General features: G+C 36.0%; 1 long non-coding RNA gene across 2 annotated transcripts in view; it reads left to right on the forward strand.

Moving 5' to 3' along the window:
* Positions 1 to 17,188, forward strand: part of LOC120597167 (uncharacterized) — a 46,127-nt gene extending 28,939 nt beyond the window's left edge. For both annotated transcript variants that reach the window (XR_005651347.1, XR_005651348.1), the window contains exons 2-3: positions 4,948 to 5,171; positions 16,981 to 17,188. This is a non-coding gene — a long non-coding RNA (uncharacterized LOC120597167). The remainder of the gene's footprint in view (positions 1 to 4,947; positions 5,172 to 16,980) is intronic.
* The last annotated feature ends 2,329 nt before the right edge of the window (positions 17,189 to 19,517 follow it).

Genomic DNA, 19,517 nt, shown 5'->3' on the forward strand with positions numbered 1-19,517 from the left:
TGCCCAAATATTTCCAGAGGAATAATTCTGCATCTCAATGAGAGTGAAAAACTAAGGAGTGGGAATTTCCTTCAGAAACTAGCTTGCATACCTTTGAACTATTTCTATGCTAATGCAGTTAGTGTACAAGGGTGGTATCTCATGAGCACAGCCAGAGTAGCACATGACTGGGATTAGGCATCTAGCTGTTCCAGATCCATTAATTTGCCTGAGAAAATTCCTTTCACGGATTAAACAACTCCATAGAATATAGCCGTTTTTATACATATTACGTGAAGATACATTTCTAGTCAGTATTTTTCCATCTCCTCCCCTATCCCCTTTAATTTCTCTTTCCATTGTTTCCTTCCTCTCTTTTATGTAGTCATCTTTCTTCTTGGCTAACCTCAAAGTTTAGCTCACTACCGTGACATAATCTTTCCCCTGACCTTTGATATTCCATTGGATGCCAAATTCTGTAATTATTGCTTCAAAAAATGACTCCAGAACCAGTCTCTCTTTTCCATCCTGTAGCTACTATATTACTTCCATTTTTTATTTTGTTTTGCTTCGATATAAATTAGTCCCCCTACTCTTCTTGCTTTGTTTTCTCTTTAGCGCCCAAGTATGCACTGCTGCAAAGTATTATTATCAAGCACAGACTTAATCCTGCATCAAAACCTTCAATGGTTTCACACTATCTGCTGAGGCGTTCAAAATCCTTGACCTGGTTCTTACACCATTCTCTACCCCCACCGCCAACACTCGTCTCATCACCCAGTTCCAGCCTAACTTTTTAGCTTTACCATCCACTCTTTCTCTTCCACATGGATGACAATCTTCTAAACTATACAAAATTTCTTGAATATGCTAATTTTTAACATATTTTTCCTAAGCCCATGTCTTTGCAATCTTGTTCTCTTCATCTAAAATTTTATTCTTCTAATATTTACCTATTAAAATCTGAATTCTCCTTCAATTCCTAATCAACCAACCAATCAACCAACTAGCCAACCTACCAAACTAAAACAACAACTACAGTTTACTGTACAATCCTAACATGTCAGGACCATACTGAACATCCTACATACATAATCTCTAATCCCTACCCAATGCCTACTAGGAAGATATTATTATAATTATATCACAGGTGAAGAAACTGACATTTGGAAATGTCAATGATTTTTACCCTAGGCTGCACAGCTAATAAGTAGGATATGGCACATTCTTGTAGTTACCAACCTAATATTCTTTCTTTCTTCTTTTTTTTTCTTTAATATTTTTTGGGGGTGTGGGGGTAACAGTGTGACCAGTTAACCAAAAAGAAGACAAAAGCTGCATATATCCCAACCTCTTATAGCAAGGAGTGTCTTTTGACATAGTTCTAGCCAAAAAGACTTAAATACAGTCTGCTGGAGATTTTAACAACTTTTTTTTTTTTTTTTTTTTTTTGCGGGGGGTATGTCTCTACCAAATCTCTTCCTTCCTCCTTATTCTTTAGGTAGCAGGACTGAGATACCTGTTAAAGCAGGAACCATCTTGATTGAGACTGTCAGGTTGAGAGATGAACACTAAGGAAGATAGAACAAAAAGATGAAAAGAGCCTGAGATATGGATGGTACTGGGAGCTGCTACCTTGTCACTCATCAAGAAATTCTTGTTGGGTAAAGAGACTAAAGTTTAATTTAGTTAACTAATACATTGGGTTTTCTGTTGTACATAGCTGAACATAATTCCTAACTCAGACATGATGGAAATGGGTTTGATATATAGATCTGTGTCATTTGGATTCTTCTTTAGACTACATCATCACTGCCTTCTTCATGGAGCAAATTAAACTTCATCTGAATTTTCACCTTGGAAATAAATTTTTCTTTCTTCTGTACTCCGATAAAATTCTGGGGTACTTTTAAGGGATACTTTTAAGGCCTTTATGATTTTCTCTTTACATTTGGAATTTTTATGGTAGGTTGTAAATTCCATAAGATCATCATCTATAAATTTTTTTCTTCCCTATATGTAAATAAATTGAATGAATATTTACTGCATTGAATTAAAATTCATAAAATTCACTTATAGTTCTTCATTATCTGTGTTGTCTATGAATTATTTTCAATCTTCTTTAAATTTTTTATGAACATAAACGTGACCCAAATCACACTGGGTTGAGCTCCCATTAAGTCTGCCAGAAACCAGCTCCCTTAGCTCTGAGTGTTTCTTAGTTTATTGCATGAGGGATGCTCAGAAACAAGGCCCCCCTGAGCTGCTGCCTCTGCTGCTGCTGAGACTGCCACTCTGCCCATTCCAGACTTGGGGGAGGAAATGCTTTACTCCATACTGAGGCACAGATCTTTTTCTAATTACTCATGGCACAACTGAGTTCAGGCTATAACTTTATGGGAAAATGCAAAAGAGTAGAGAAGGATACCATTGAAGGAAAACAGAATATTTACAACTATTTTAGACTCAGACATTGGCTTCTAGCATTTTCTGTCCTGGCTTCCACATGACCAAGGCAGTTCACCTCTACCCCCATTCCCCACCAAAATGCCCATGGCTCTCTAAGGCTGAGAGTCCAAACAGACCACTAGCCCCAGAAAAAGACCAAATATTTTTTTTCCTCATCCCCATCATGAGGCCTCCTTCTCCTAGGCTTCTTTTCCTCATTTCCCATGATGGACAGTGGAGACAATCATTTCTTTTAAGGGACACTGAAGCTTACTCATAGTGAGGCTGCGCCTGGCTGTCACAAAATAACTCAAATTTGTTTTGAGTTATTCTGATAATCTGTAGAAACTTTGTTATGTGAATACAAACCTGATCATAGTCTGATTATAGTGGATAGATTACATTTTGGATATTATACATTACAATTGGTTTCTAGTGGCTGTTGAATTTTCTCAACAATACTCTCACATTGCTATTGTCAATTTTGTCACTTGTAGGTGATACTGTGATATCGTCACTAATTTCCACAAATAAGAATTGAAATTTTAAAATGTGGTGATAAAGTCTTGATTTCAAGTAGTTTAAGGAGCTAGGAAGTATGAATAAATTTTTAATGTATTTTGTAGAGAAGAAAAAGAATAGCTATCAGGACCAGAGTTGTAACCTGAGGGACTCTGAGGGACCAGGTTTTTGCTAAATAAACATGAAGAAGTAGGAAGAGGAGAATGGAATGGAAGAGAAGTAGAATAAAAGGGAGAAAGAAGAGGAGACAAAGAAGGGAAGAAAAGAGGACAATAAAAAGAGAAAGACATTTCCAGTAGAAAATATTAAGTATAACTGATTTGGGGCAAGGTTTAATAAAAGTCACGTGTGTAATATCCTGGTATTCTCCTATGCAGTGTACAAACAGCGCTCTGTGCTCATAAAAAGGAAGAGAGAGCTCAAGAGATATGTCTTTGAAGAGAAATTATTTAGGACTTAAGTTAGAAAGCATTTAAAATTAAGTATCTTTTCAAGCACAAAAACAATATAATTAAACTAGGTTCTTATAAACATGGCCAGTACTCTATACCATATATTTTCTCAATAATTTGTTGGTCAGTTTGTTCATAATTTTGTAATGCTTTATGATGCTTTATTATCAAACTAAGACAGTCTTTAATAACATATTCTGATTTTAAACTACTATAGTAGAAAGTTGTAAAATATATTATTATTTTAAATCTTTTTTCAAATGGGACACCATGGAACTGAGGCTGATGCAATAAAAAGTTGCAGAGCTATTCAGCCTTGGGATTCAGTCATGAAGAGAGAGTTGCCAACTCTGCCCTACCAACAGGAGAGTGTTTGCTTTGCTAGTGTCTGGCCTCCGGGACAGAAAGCAGGCTGTCTGTAGCCTCTGTAAAACTTAAAGTAGTTCTTCCCTTTGAGAACATGATCATCATTTGATTTTTGATCCCTTCCTGAAATCTTAGGAGATAGAATAGACACTGACTAACAAGAAAGCAAATAATGAGGAGAAATTGAGTAATACATTTTAATGATTTTTGTAGATGAAATCATAATGATTGTTGGTTGACATGCAGACTCGGTTGGCTAAATGATACATGTGATAAACTCTTTACATTCTTTCAAATCATAGAATATCATATTATTGGAAGTAAGTTATTTCAGATTGAGGGACTCTTAAATATTTATGTTTTTGAGGTCTTTGGACTGTTATCAATTACCAGGACTAAATATAACTGATGTGTAAGTTTTCATTAAAGTTATATGAGCACATCCTGGTATTCTTAAACACAGTGTACAAACTATGCTCTGTGTTCATGGATAAAAAGAGAAAGCTCAAGAGATATGTCTTTGAAGAGAAATTATTTGGGAATTAAGGTGGAATATGTAGTTAGATGTCTCAGTGTATATTGAAGGAATATACCCCATTTTGCCCCTGAAAGGAACTATCTTATCTCTCTCCCTCTGTGTTTTCTTGTTCCATGCTAGCAGACAGCCTTGGATTACAAAGCCTGCTTGTTCCTCCCTAGTAACTGTCACTGCTTTCTGCTGGCCCTTCATTTAGCAGGAGAGGGGTTCAAATGAGTCTTGATTAATAGATCCTCATTCCTTTCCTTCCCATGTCGCTCAAGCTCTGGTATTATAAGATTAATGCTAAAGGTATCTATGCTCTCTTAAACGGCTCAAATCCTACCAGCTGAAGTTTAGTTAGTTAAATGTATATGCTGCTTCTCCTCATCCTCCACCCCAAACATTACCATAAAGTACCAAGTGCAGTATAGGAGAGGTTTATTAACAGTACTTAATATAAAAGGTTTTATTTTGACATGCATGTTTTTTCTAAATCAGGAAGTTATTATCTTTAGAACAAAAATTTAAGCATTATTTAAAATTATTTTGAAAACTCATGGTAGATAAAGTACTTTTCCATATTTCTGGCCTCCAAATGTTGGGCTCTGATCTTTGCCAACGTGTTCCATTTTATTAACTCCATAAATATTCTGTCATCAGCATCTAGCTGGGAAAACAGAAACCACTTTCAATCTTTCAAATAGAGGGAATTATTACAGAGAATTGATCACCCAAGTGATGGAAAACTGAAAAGCTAAACAAGGATTGATGAAGTCAACCCAGAGAAGCTCTAAACACCCTCAGACTGGAAGGACAACAGAGGAATGTGTGGCAACCAGAAACCAGAAGCTGGACTCAGGTTGGACCTAGCACCATGATGAGAGGTGATTGCTGGAGGTAAGGAGTTGGGGTGGGAGTGCTATCTAGCAGGAGCTGGAGCCATGGAGGAGACATGGGTACTGTCAGAAATTCTCTAGGATGCAAGGAGACAAAGAAAAAGTATGCTAACTTCTCCGTGTAAGGAAAACTCCATTAGGATAACAAAATCTTGCCTTTCAAAGTCTTTCAAAGACTCTTTCTGTATTTTGATTCTGAGGGCAGGAATCAGCCATGAGCTAACCTGAATTTTGTTTAATAGAGATATTCATGGTGCCATAAAACCAGAGTCAGTAAGTAGAAGGACTGGATCATCATAGGTCAGATAATATTTAGCAGTGAAGTAAAGCGGGGTCATCTTTTTACCTTATTTTTACATTATAATGTAAAATGTAATGATTAGATATAAATTCTGAAAGACTTTGATTTATGCCTTCCTATTTTTCACTCTGTAACAGAAAATAAGAAGTTAATAATAAGAGCTTTACATGTATTCATGCTTTTAATTCTCAAAAAACAACTTCATGAGGTAGTTACTACTGTTAGCCCATTTTATAGAAGACAAAGTCGAAGCACAGAGAGTTCAGCTAATAGACACAGTTACATATAGATGACACAGTTGCATTGTGGGGTACTAGAAACAGCCTTTATAATCAGCTCTGCTACATGGTTTTTGCCATAGAGAAGGTCCTCAGATAAACTCTTCTAAAATGGAACACTGTTTTCTTAGAGCCATTGCCACATGCCAGCACTTAAACCGAGCTGCCATCCTGTCTTACCTGTACCACTCTAGACTCATCTCCTCACTCCCATTGTTGTCCTCCTCGGTCTATATTCTACAGAGCTATTGGAATAACCTTTTAAAAACACGGCTTCACTTCTCAAAGCCCTCCAGTGGTTTTCCATTGTAAATTGCTACATTACTGAAAAATATTGGAGCATGAGTTTTTAGTAAACAAGCATAACTCAGTGCGTTTGGAGTGCTGTTCCTTTCTTGGTGTAACTGGGCCGGCATCTATTAACTTACAGGTCTCCTCTCGAAGAAGCATTGTCTTTACCTCTCTTATATTCGGAAGCTGTGGGCAAGCTCTGTTAATGAGTCAGAAAAGTCTTTCTGAAATTATTCTCCCCTACTGCTTATGAGAAGAGCGTTGATTCTTAGGCAGCGAAGACCTTCAGAAAGCCTTGTATGTTAGACTAAACTCACCCCTAGAAACCCCCTGCAGGAGCTTCTGGCAAAGTGACAGCCATTTTGTAATGTCTGTCAATGGTGCTATTTATTTTGGCTTTTCTTGGGTAAATTTGGTGGGGAGCCAGGGCAACAAAGGGCACTCCTCAGATTAGAGTTGGAAGAGGCAGCTGGGCTGAATCTTTAAGTATTAGAGACGGGTGTAGGGCAAAGGAAATTGGCCAAGGACATATATGAGCTAAAAGTCACAACTTACGTTTTTATATTTGAATAAACAGCAAAAGCTGAAAGAATGCTAGAACGAGTCTTAACATGCTGGGGGAAATGTGTGGTCCCCAGGGTGCTCTACATTTCATACGTCCCTATGGCATAGAACTACGCCAGGATTTCATCATAAGTGCTGCTCTTAACTAGCAAAATATCTTAAGTGTTTCATATATGTGATTAATAAATATGGGACAGTGTGAAAAAGCTTAGCATTCTCTTTGGCCCATCTAATTGCATTCATATTTCTGAGAAATAAGAAAAAGTTAAATAGTATGTAAATATAAGGAATATTTACTGGCTGATAAATAAGGGCATGAAAAATATTTTAGGAAAAAATTCATGTTTTCATAGACTAATTATAGCTGATCAAAATTACTAGAATAACTCAAGAAAAAGACTTTGGTTTTGTTTTTAACTGCTTCACAAAGTTGGCAAAGGTGGACTGTGCATGATGACAACTAGAGTATGTTATTACTAGTTGTCGTGTTTAGTCTAAATAAGTTGCCATAACTCTTCCTGAAATTTCATTGCTTACAATTAATATTGAGTGCTATGGGTTCTGTGAAAGAACTTTGAAACATCTTTTATTGCTTCAGATTTAATGCAGCCAGAGTAATTACTGAAGACATTTTGGCCTGCCTTTGTTTCGGTTCAAGGGTCATTCACACTGACTTTTCTTGCTTTGACTTTATACAAAACTGTAATCACATGTACTATTAAAATATTAACTCTCCCTTCAAATATCTCATTAATGTATGTATTTAACTATATATATATTTGTATATATTTTAATCTAAATCATTGAAAAATACCTCTTAGGTGAAGAAAAACTCATTTGTTTTATTTTACCTTGCATTATAAGACATCACAATCTAGTAGTACCTCATAACCTCATAAATATTTTTCCTTCTTAAATCATTGTCTGGGAAATAAGTTTGTCTCACTTTTTCCATAAAGCTAAAGTTGCAGAGGTCAAATTTGTAGATGATACAAAAGGCTTTCCTCAATGAATAATCATAAGCTCATGCGATTGGAACGGCCTTCAAGCAATGACACAGTTCAGCCTGAATCCAAATGGGTCCACTATACACTCACAGTTATTTTATGGTTCAGAACCCCTAAGACAGACTATTCAGAATCTCTTTCTATGGTAGCCAGTCTCATGTTAAATCATCCATTTGTTGTTGTTGTTTGTCCTATGAGCTTTAGCTGGTGTCAGATTTCTATTACTAAGAATTATGCCCATTCTTGCTATGGTTTTGCTCTTGGAAGACAGAACAGCCGGACAAAAGAAATGCTGTGACAGTGATTACTGAGCAAAAAATGAGTGGGAGCTAAAGTTTGGTGATATTTTTCTATTTTAGTGTTTTTTGAGTGTTAATATAGAGATGTCACATGTTTATTTGAAAAAAAAATTTAAGCAAAGAGTAATTGTGAAACCTTTCCTACAAATAACTAAAATTTTTACATCAACACAAAGTCATTATTTATCTAGTGTTGAATGAGAGCAAAACTTTTTTTTCTCAGTAGAAGTGCTTTATTTATTAAATTAACTCCATAAGTCTCTACATTCTTTCCAATGGATTAAGACATGTTCTCATTTGAAGTATGAGGAGTCTGGAATTGATGTCAAATGTGCTCAACAGTATGTAAAGCACTTTCTAAAGACTTTTCTTTAGGAAAAAAAGCAGTGACTAAATATGTAAAATGATAGCCAGCTTATGATAATAAGTATAAATCTCAAACATAAATCATTCCTATATTGATGTTTGCATTTAAGAAAGGCAAATACTAAATTCTTATATCTTCTGTTTAATCTTCAATATGCTTATGTAAGTAGATATTCCTTTTTTGATTGAGGGTTTTTACATGTGAGATGAATTTTGAATTTCTACACGTAAGTACCAAAAAAAGCCTTCATATTCTAGTGATGCTCAGTGTGAAATATCTTGCTTGATCAGTTAATGAACACAAAGCTAAATAATACCTATATGCTTTACCATAAAATATCATTTATTTTATGACCTAGAGATGAAATTCATGTATAAATATTTGAGATTTATTAAGGAAGTACTCCCAGAGAAGCAGGTAAGGGAATGGAAGAAGCATGACTGAAATGGAGAAAATAAGCAAGAACTATCAGGTGACTTCTCAGCCTCAGACTGATTCCACAGAGTACTCTGGAACATAAATTACATCTCAGGTTTGTTTTACTTTGAGGCAAATAATGGGCTGTCAAACTCTCACACAAGTTAGTACTTGGCTATGGGCTTTCCCAGGAATGTAATGCCTCTCAGGCACTTCTGGTTCTGTATAAAGTTTAGGGGCAGAAGTGGCTGCAGCAGCTCAAGGTTGATCCTCTGAATAGAGGATCCAAGGGGACCTGGGTGATCTCCAGGGATGTTTGTTACACATAGCTGTCATAAATCTGCCATAAATCTGAGTTTAAGTTGGGAAATGTGATTCTCCATGTTTTGCTGGGCCAAAATATCTGTGATAAGGGTTCAACTGTCAGGCAGAATTTACAAGTCCATGGGTACATTTAGAGCTTGGCCATATTCATAGAAACTGTGATTGGAATTTGGAGTGGAGGGTGGTGGTTGGGAATCCTTTGGTGTATATGATCGGGAGTGAAAAGAAGAGGATAATACAAGTTCTTTAAAAATTTGAGGCATAGGAAAGAGAGGAGAAAATTAAAATAATTAAGAGAAACCAGAGAATATTCATTAAGGGAGGACGCTCAGCACAGTTAAACTGTGTCATTGCCCAGATTCCAGAGGAAGGGTGGTCAGAAAACTATCAGCTCATATTTGGAACTACCAGAACACTTTCCATGTGAGTGCAGAGAACTGACTCAGGCCCCAGGCTGGAAAGGAGCCTGGTTCTCTAGCGATCTAGGAAATCTGTAGGAGTAAAACTCAGAGGAAGCGTGGGATGATGGTAGGCCTAGCAAGAAAGGACAGTGATCCTAGGTCAAGGCCAAAGGAGGGACCAGCTGCCGCCAAGGGAAATAAAAGTGAAGCCATGGAAGAATAGATTGTTGAAGGCTGTAAACCTATGCCAAGTTTATTGTGGAATGTGAGAATGTGTACTTGTAAATTACCTCAACGCTATATAATTTGTATTCTGAAATTTTTTCATACTGTAATAGATTCTGAGCCTTTTCAAAGGTTTTAGTCTATGATTCTGCTATCCTAAGTGACTTGTGTATGTTAATACATGCTGAAGGTGCTGTTCCTGTGGACAGCACAACAGTTGGGTATTGTTGGGAGAAAAGTGAAAAAAGACAGTTATCCTCCCTATTTGGTCTTGGGGGAAGCTATCCTGCCTTGTGATTACCCAGAAACTGTCTGTAGCAAGTGCTGAGGGGCGGGGGATGGAAGCCATGATGGAGAGTCTCTTATTCATGCCTCAATTTTGAGTACCCCATTTGGAAATTGTATGTTGCATTTGGATAGTGGCAAACTATTTATAGAAAAAAATTTACAGCGGATAATAATTATAAGTCTTCAACACAGAGAATAAGCTTGCTTCATCTATATTCTAGCAAACTATACTTGTAAACATTAAAAAAATAAATAATAGAAAGCTAAGAAAGGAGAATACTTGATAATGGTATTTTCACTTTCATTGCATTTTTGCACCTAAGAAAATAGACATCATTAAAATGTATTATTTGAGGTCCAAGAGCTATCTCCATCATTAAAATATATTATTTGAGGTCCCAGAGCTATACTTTAAGTTGGGTACAGATGCTGGTTGGTTTAAGGATATCTTTTCTTTCACAAGGACCAGAATATTCTGAGCTCACATTTTTTAATGCTATTAAAAAAAGAAAAAGAAAGAAAGGAAAGAAAGAAAAGGAAGGAAAGAAGGAAGGAAGGAAGGAAGGAAGAAAGAAAAGAAAGAAAGTTCCCAAAAGGTTCAGACCATGTAACTTCTTCCCTGTTGGCCTGGAAGGTTATTTATTTATTATTTATTTATTTATTTATTTATTTATTATTATTTTTTTAACAGTTAATTTTTTTATTTTCATTTCCCCTCCCCGCTCTCTTCTGGTAACCACTAGTCCATTGTTCATGTCCATGAGTCTCTGTTTGTTTGTCCTGTTCATTTGTTGCTTTTACATTTATATCCCACATATGTGATATCATGTGATTTTCAACCTTTTCTGTTTGGCTTATTTCACTTAGTATGATTATCTTAAGGTCCATCCATGTTGTTGCAAATGGCAGTATTTCATCTTTTCTTATGGCTGAGTAATATTCCATTGTATATATGTACCATGGCTTCCTTAGCCAATCATCTATCATAGGACACTTTGGTTGCTTCCATGTCCTGGCCACTGTGAATAATGCTGCTATGAACATTGGTGTGAAAATATTTTTTCGGATATGAGTTTTCAAGTCTTTGGGGTAAATACCCAGTGGAGGGATTGCTGGATCATATGGTAGGTCAATTCTTAGTTTTTTGAGGAACCTCCATACCGCTTTCCATAGTGGCCATACCAATTTGCAGTCCCACTAGCAGTATAGGAGGGTTCCTTTTTCTCTGCATCCTCTTCCAACATTTGTTAATACTTGTCCTGTTAATTATAGCCATTCTAACAAGTGTGAGATGGTATCTCGTTGTGGTTTTGATTTGCATTTCTCTAATAGCTAGTGATGTTGAGCATCTTTTTATATATTTGTTGGCTATTTGTATGTCCTCTAGGGAGAAGTGTCTGTTCAGATCCTCTACCCATTTTTTGATTGGATAGTTTTTTTGTTGTTATTGAGTCGTATGAGTTCTTTGTATATTTTCGATATTAGGCCCTTATCGGAGGTTTTGCTTGCAAATACATTTTCCCATTTGGATGGTTGTCTCTTTACTTTGTTGATGATTTCTTTCGCTGAGCAGAAGCTTTTTAGTTTGATGTAGTCCCATTCGTTTACTTTAGCTTTTACTTCCCTTACTTTTGAGGTCAAATTCATAAAATCCTCCTTAAGCCCAATTTCTTGAGTTTCGTTCCTATGTTTTCTTCTATGCATTTTATTGTTTCAGGTCTTATATTCAGGTCCTTAATCCATTTTGAGTTAATTTTGGTGTGTGGTGATAGACAACAGTATAGTTTCATTCTTTTGCAGGTGGCTTTCCAGTTTTCCCAATGCCACTTATCGAAGAGGCTTTCCTTTCTCCATTGTATATTTTTGGCTTTTTTTTTTTTAAATTATTTGCCCATATAAATATGGGTTTATCTCTGGACTCTCGTTTCTGTTCCACTGGTCCATGTGTTTATTTTTCTGCCAATACCAGGCCGTTTTGATTACTGTCATTTTGTAGTATAATTTGAAGTCGGGCAGAGTGATGCCTCCAGCCTCATTCTTTTTTCTCAGGATGGCTTTGGCAATTCAGGGTCTTTTGTGCTTCCATACAAATCTGATAATTTTTTGTTGTATTTCTTTAAAAAATGTCAATGAGATTTTGATGGGGATTGGATTAAATCTGTATAATGCTTTAGGCAATATGGTCATTTTAACTATGTTGATTCTTCCAGTCCAAGAACACAGAATATCTTTCCATTTCTTTGATTCTTCTTCAGTTTCTTTTACTAAGGTCTTATAGTTTTCATTATATAGGTCCTTCACATGTTTCATGAGATTTATTCCTAGATATTTTGTTGTTGTTGTTGCAATTGCAAAAGGAATTACTTTTTCCACTTCTTTTTCTGACACTTCATTATTAGCATATAGGAACATTATGGATTTTTGAACATTGATTTTGTATCCAAAGACTTTACTGTATTTGCTTATTGTTTCTAGTAGTGTTCTTGTGGAGTCTTTAGAGTTTTCTATATAGAGAATCATGTCATCCACAAATGGTGACAGTTTGACTTCTTTGTTTCCTATTTGGATGCCTTTTATATCTTTCTCTTGCCTGATTGCACTCGCTAGGACCTCCAAGGTTATGTTGAATAACAGTGGCGATAGTGGACAGCCTTGCCTTGTTCCTGATCTTAGAAGGAAGGTTTTTAATTTTTCACCATTAAATATAATGTTGGCTGAGATTTTGTCATATATGACTTTTATTATGTTAAGGTACTTTCCTTCTATATCGATTTTGTTAAGTGTTTTGATCATAAATGGATTCTGTATCTTGTCGAAGGCTTATTCTGCATCTATTGATATGATCATATGATTCTTATTTTTTAATTTGTTTATGTGGTGCATCACATTAATTTATTTGCATATGTTGAATCATCCCTGTGTCCCCGGGATGAAGCCCACTTGATCGTGGTGTATAATCTTTCCAATATGTTGCTATATTCGGTATCTTATTTAGGATTTTTGCATCTGTGTTCATGAGAGATATTAGTCTGATAATGAATATTTTGTTTAATCAACCACTTAATCTAGAGGCAACATAAAGAGTATTTTTGATGACTTTCATACATTTACCTATTAATTTGTCCTCTTGATGCATTCAAATATCAATACTATATTCAGGCTTTAAACATTTATTGATATTCCTCTTCACCTTCCATTCCTCATTTGTTTGATGACACATATGATTATAAATTCAAAGCACATTGCCATGCTAAAAAATTTCTGACTTACTAGGATTTTTTACATACAAACTAGAAATAATCAGGATGTCTTAAAAGTTTTCTTCATTTGTAGCACTGTTTCTAGCATAGTTAAAAAAAAAATTGCAATTATGATCTAAAGAAAAGGTATGGCTAGTGTGTTTCAATTTTAAACAATGTTGGAAAAAAAATTATTTTTTGAGTACATGATCATTCTGGAAAAAAAGAAACACGACAATCAGAAGTGGACTTATAGCCATGAATTAATGATTTATAATTGTTTTTCCTCTCCAAATCTCCAGAAATGTGTTATCACACATTCTCATCAGTAACAGAAGCCCTGGTGTAGACATAATAGACTCTCCAGGAAGTGGTTTCTTATTTAACCAAGTTGTCTAGTGGATTCTGATAAGCCCCCCCTTCCAAAGGACAAAGCCCCAAATACATCTATGCTTCTCTAACTTGAATACTAACAACCTGGGGCTCTTGTTATAATTTAGATTCTGGGTCAGTAGGTTTGGGGTCTGCATTTCTAAAGAGCTCCCAGGAGATGTCAGTGCTGATGGTCCACAAATTACACTTTTTCCCAGTTCATAATTATCAATTTATGTTGCACATCTGTGAGTCCAAATTTGGGTCTGATGTATTTGTTTTTATTTTGTCTGTAATTAGGTTCTGTACCGTTTTTAAGGAATTTCCTCCAATCAATGAGCAATTAAGGAATTTTAGATCTATTTGCTACAATTATTAAACAGTTTTTCTGGTGTTTCCTACAAATATCTTTTCCTTAAGTAGAAAATAAGGAATGACGACAAGAAGGAACAGAATGAGAACTGGTCTCACATTCTGATCAGCAGTGGCAGCAGTTCCTGCATACACCCAATGGTAGTGTTAACCTAAAAATAAAAGGCCAAAATGAGAGGCGATAAGTATTTATTTGAGATTAAAAAAAAGAGAGAGAGAGAAGAGCTATTCAGCTATTCAGGAAACACCGACTCAGGCAGAAACCCAAATAGCATTCTATAAGGGGGTGAAGGTAAGGGGCTTTTTTAAGAAAGAGAAAGGGACTAATTACATGACTAAAAGAAAGAAATTTCTGTTGTGTTAAGTCAAGTAAAGAATTCCTATAGGTGCAAATAAGCTAAGTTATTCTTTAGCTGTATGTGGTGCTGCTAATCCTAAAGAATGTCTCTAATTTTCAATCTGGTAGGCAGGATGTCTGCTTTCCTGTTAGCTTTGCAAATAGTTGTTTGGAATGCAATGTTGGTTTGGCCCAGTCCAAAGGTTATTTTGCCCAGTTTAAACATTCCATAGCTTTGAAGAGTAAGATGTGCAAGGAAGTTCCTCTGGGATGACAGCTCCAACTCCATTTTGAGTTGGCTCTGTTTATAGTAATTCTCACAGTAGAATAAGTGCAGTTGTGGAAGAATTCCTCTAACTCCCTGTGAGTTCTCATCCTTCTGTGTGACCTAATCCCTAGAAATCCAATGCTTCATGATGTTGCTCCATATCTACTTTATGGTCTCCAGGTTGTCCTTCCTTTCCTTTCTTAACCTTCCTTAAAAACAGGCTGTCATGGTTTAAGCCATATATTTTTTTTGAACACTTATATAAAATAAGGTGGTCTAAGCATTGAAAAGAAATGAATGACCACTGCTCTTGCACTGTTTAATATTTATTTAGAAAAAAATTAAAAGACACGAACTCCTTCATGTCTTTTAAAAAATTAAATAATGAAGGAGTTCCATAACAGCTCCATATTTTATTTCATCAAATAGAAGGGGGTACCTAGAAACTCTTAGGGAAGACCTTGAAGATCACAAAATTAAATTTTTATGTAGCACATGAACTGCCCCAACCTCTTGTCTGTCCAACCTCTTAATTGTTCCAGGCACAGAAGGGTTACTAAGTCTCAGAGTAGCCCATGCCAACATCAGTCAGCTCTAATTGTTAGAAAGTTCTTATTTAAACTGGATTGTTCCTTCTATTAACTGTCATATCATAGTCTGGAAGAAGAAGAAAAGTTATGGTCTGCTGGAGAAGTCTGGGGAATTGGTTCAGAGGAGGAGGCATTTGGGCAAAATATTGCATCATCCTAGAATTTAGGGAGGTGGAAAGAAATGGGGGCGGGCAGCAGTGTTATACTCTTACACTTCCTAATTGTTAATCTGGATCTTCTAATTTATGCTCCAGTGTTAAGGGATGTCTCTGTTTTAAACACTGAAAGCAATCAATAATGTCAGATGCTATAGTATCCATAGACTGTATCTGAGAAAATTAGTAGAGAGACTTTTAAGAGTCCTCTCACTTATAAAGCAGATGACAGCTGAGTCTGTCCTATTCTAATTCTGAAAGGCCAGGTCTATCCAGAGTGCAAAGGAAATAGGCAGTTATACAGATGGTGTTTGGAGAATAGTACAAGTGTTGAGGTGAAAAATTATAATGGCTGTAGATGTGCAATAGGGACCTGTAGGAACACAGCTTTAACTTATATAAGTTCAGTGTGTTAGGAAACTACAGTAGGAACTGGTCAACCTTCTTCTGTTACCCATTTGGATAGAACAGCTCTTATTTAAAGCCATGAACCCAAGTTTTAATTTTATACATGGCAGAAGTCTTCTGGCCTTCTCTTTTTATTGAGAGCAAAGTCACCAGAAAAGCAATTCAGAATGTAAATGACAGGGTAAAATGTGTAAGAATATGAAAAAATATAAATGTGTTGACAGCTTCCATCTGAATTCTTCTTAGGAAAATAATAATATTTGTATCAGAAAAACACAATGATAAGGTGTAGGATAAAGTGGGAGAGGGTTCTTCTAGAAGCCTGGAGGTACTGGGATGCCATTGAGGAAGTCAGCGGGAAATACTTCCTTGTCAATCTGGAGGAGATGGCAAATGAGAGGAGTAAGGAGGAGCTTAGATGGTGAAGCCTGAAGGTTGGTCAAAGGCCATATTCCAGGATGTGACCCTTCCTGTAATCACTCTAAATCTTCAAAAGATGTATCAACAAAAACTTTACACAATACAATGTGAGTGGATTTTATGGTAACTGGTGAAAGGATTGTGTTTTGCATCTGGAGTATCATGGAGTTTTAAGATACAGAGCATCTTTATCTTAAAAGATAAAGATCCTTTTACTTTATCAAAATCTTTATGGTGGCATATAGAAGCACGAGAAAGTAAGCCAGAAGAATTTGGTGAAATTATGGAGTAAGCTACTGACTGTGGAATGGAGTTTAAGATCAAGTTTAACCAGATTACTTGGGGACATGGTGTCCTCAGCTGACATCTAGTTTATACATATAAAATCATTTGTTACAAGGACATTTTCCACTTGAAGCTAATATTTTTAATTCCTTATTCTCTTGTTTAAAATGTGTACTTTGAAATGTCAGATTGTCTTCTAGAATAGAGAGCAACTCCCACTGTGTTTGTACAATAGAGTAGCCCCTTCTCCAAAACCTGAGGCTTTCTAAGCCCTATTTTTCTAAATATTTGTCAATTACTTTCCCTTGTCTATTCTTACAGCTTTTTAAACAAATATAAATTTATTTTGAAATGCTTTGAAACAAAGAGCACATAAAATCTAAGATCATATTACTCAATTTCCAGTTTGTCTAAATCTTGCAGATGGAAGAACAATAATTAAAAGGTGTAACTTAGAAAAAAAAAATTAAGACTTTACAAGAATGCAAAATTGTGAAAGAAAAGTCAGAAGTCATCCAAAGTCTACTGTTCTGGGGTAAAATGGATTTTCTTTGTTTCTTAGAAGATTCTTTACTATTCTTTCTCTCAGGACCTAAAAAATTAAAGAACAATGCTGTTATGCGATGGGACCTGAGTATGAGAAGCCTGGACTGGATTCACTTTTCTAGAACTGGCCTGCTGTCCTCCAGCAAGACAAAATTTAAAAATGGTACATAGCTGTCACTATGACTTGGAAATAAAAATTTCCAAAGTCTGTCCAATTTTAAACTGCAAACTGATATGTTGCCTGAGGTGTTTTGTTTTGTTTTGTTAATGTTGCCTGCGTGCTCCTGAACTGCCTCTTGTTTTCAGTGCTCTATCAAATTACTGAGCTGTCTGCTGAGATTAAGCAAGGTGATAATTGTATGTAAATCATAAACACATTTCAGTTTAAAGTTTTGACTCTTTGTTTTTTTAGAAATAATATTAAATGAAGGGCTTAATATAAGTTTGCTTGGTGGGTTATAAATTTGAGCTAAATACATCTAAATTAGATAAGTTCAATCTAATAAGTTAAATGGTCATCAAGCATCCTGAATGAGTAAGATAACTGAGCATCCACTGGCAAAAAAACAAAACAACAACAACAAAAAACTAAATATGACATAGTCTCGGGTCTCAAGGAGCTTATAATTAAGAAAGATATGAGTAAATATTTAGCAAACAAGTGAAAAGGTATGTGCTGATTGCTATATACTTGAAGAGTCCTTTTAAGAATATTCCAAATAATTTCTCTGATGGTTTTATGCATGATAAAGCAAAACTAGAAACCCAACTTAATGATCTAAACCAGCTTGTTTAGATAAGTACATCACGTGAAATTGCTACTTTATTGAATGACAATTATTATAGCTGCAAAATCCAATAAAATAATATGTGTGGCTATTGGTACAATTAACTATTTTCCCTTTTACACTATCAATATCACTTCAAATACTTAAGTGTTTACTACATTCAGGGCACCATGCCGTGGGCTATGAAGAATGAAAAGAGACTTTAAATCACACAGTCTATCTTCAAGGAACTTTTAGTTTCCTTAGCTAGATAAGTTCTCTTTATATAACATACAAGAATTAGAGAATTCCAGAGGAAGATCTAACTTGCAGCTTAGAGTTGTCAAGAATGGCACAGGGAGATTAAAGGATTGGCAGAATTTTGATGTGGGTGGGGGTTTGGACATTTCAGAGGAGAGAATGGCAAGAATTCAGGGGCAGAGGCAAAAGGGGCACAGAGCAATTTTAGTATAAAGTAATGCTTTAGTTATGTTAAAATAAGGGGTTCTTTCCTGCAGTCATGGGATAAGGGCAGAATGACATGCTGAGGCCATGTTAGAAAAGCTTTGAATACATGCTATGGAGTTTGTACTTTATCCTATAAGCACGAGAATTTCATGAAAAGCTTTTGAGCAACCCAGTGGTGTTATCAAAGCACCCATTTAATAAGATGATTCTTGGAGTGAAGCACACACTGTCTTAAAGGGAGAAGAGCCTGAAGGCAGAAGGCTCAGGTAAAACATTATGGCATTAGTCTGGTGTGAGTTGGTAAGGACCAGAGAATCAGGTGGGAGTTAGGAACGAAGGACAGACTAAATCTGTATGTGCTTTTTAATTTGTTAAAATGGAACATATAGCATATTGCTACAAATGAATAATATAGTAAAAATTCCACAGCTAAATTTATTGATAATCTTCATTGTCGACGAACATTCATGGAATGACTATTAAAGTGTCCTATAAAAGCCAGCTATGTGAACTTTTTATCCGAATGATGAGTATAACACAGTTTTACTTATGTTCCCTACATAATTTTCCAAGTAAGACATTCCACTGGGAGTTTAGTGCTAGGAAATGTTGGTGTACTTTTGAGGAACAAGTATATTTTCTTCTTCATAAGGAAGACCTAGGAAGCGCAGGCAATCTTCCCTGAGTGCCTGTAGGTCTCAAACCAGGATTTCAGTTTAACCACTGCAGCTGTGTTGACTTTACCATAATCTCTGTTTTCTCCTTTGTTGTTAACTCTCTCCCCTTTTATTCCTCATTAATCTTACTGAGTTGGTTTCTTCTTTCCCCTCTGTAAGCAGCTCCAAGTGATTTTTCAAAGAGACAAAGGATAAGTACATTAACATGTGCCAACAGCACTCCCTCCCGCCTGAAGCTTCAGTTTCTTCTTGAGCTTCAGCATGGCATTTCTGCATCTTGCTTCTATTCTGCCTGGCCTATAAACAGATGGCCCAACTAGCATCTCTTACATCCCACCTCTCACCTTACTCAAATGTGGTCTTTGAACCAACAGTGGCGGCATCACCTGGGGATTTTCCAGAAATGAAAATTCTCAGGCCTCACCGCAGAGTATTACAACAGAAACTCTGAAGGTGGGGCCCAGCAGTGTGTGTTTTAACAAGGCTTCCAGGTGATTCTGACACATGCTGAAGTTTGAGAACCACTACTCTAGAGAATGTCTATACTCATGTCTTTCTCTCCCAGTGTATGTGTTCTCTAGCTCATGGTGTCTCTAATCTACTCTGTATGTTTGCTGTTGTCCTGGAAAATCCTTTATATACTTTTTAGAATAACTATAAATTCTTAA

Source organism: Pteropus medius, unplaced genomic scaffold, assembly GCF_902729225.1.
Source record: "Pteropus medius unplaced genomic scaffold, Ma_sr-lr_union100, whole genome shotgun sequence".
In the NCBI taxonomy this organism is placed as follows: domain Eukaryota; kingdom Metazoa; phylum Chordata; class Mammalia; order Chiroptera; family Pteropodidae; genus Pteropus; species Pteropus medius.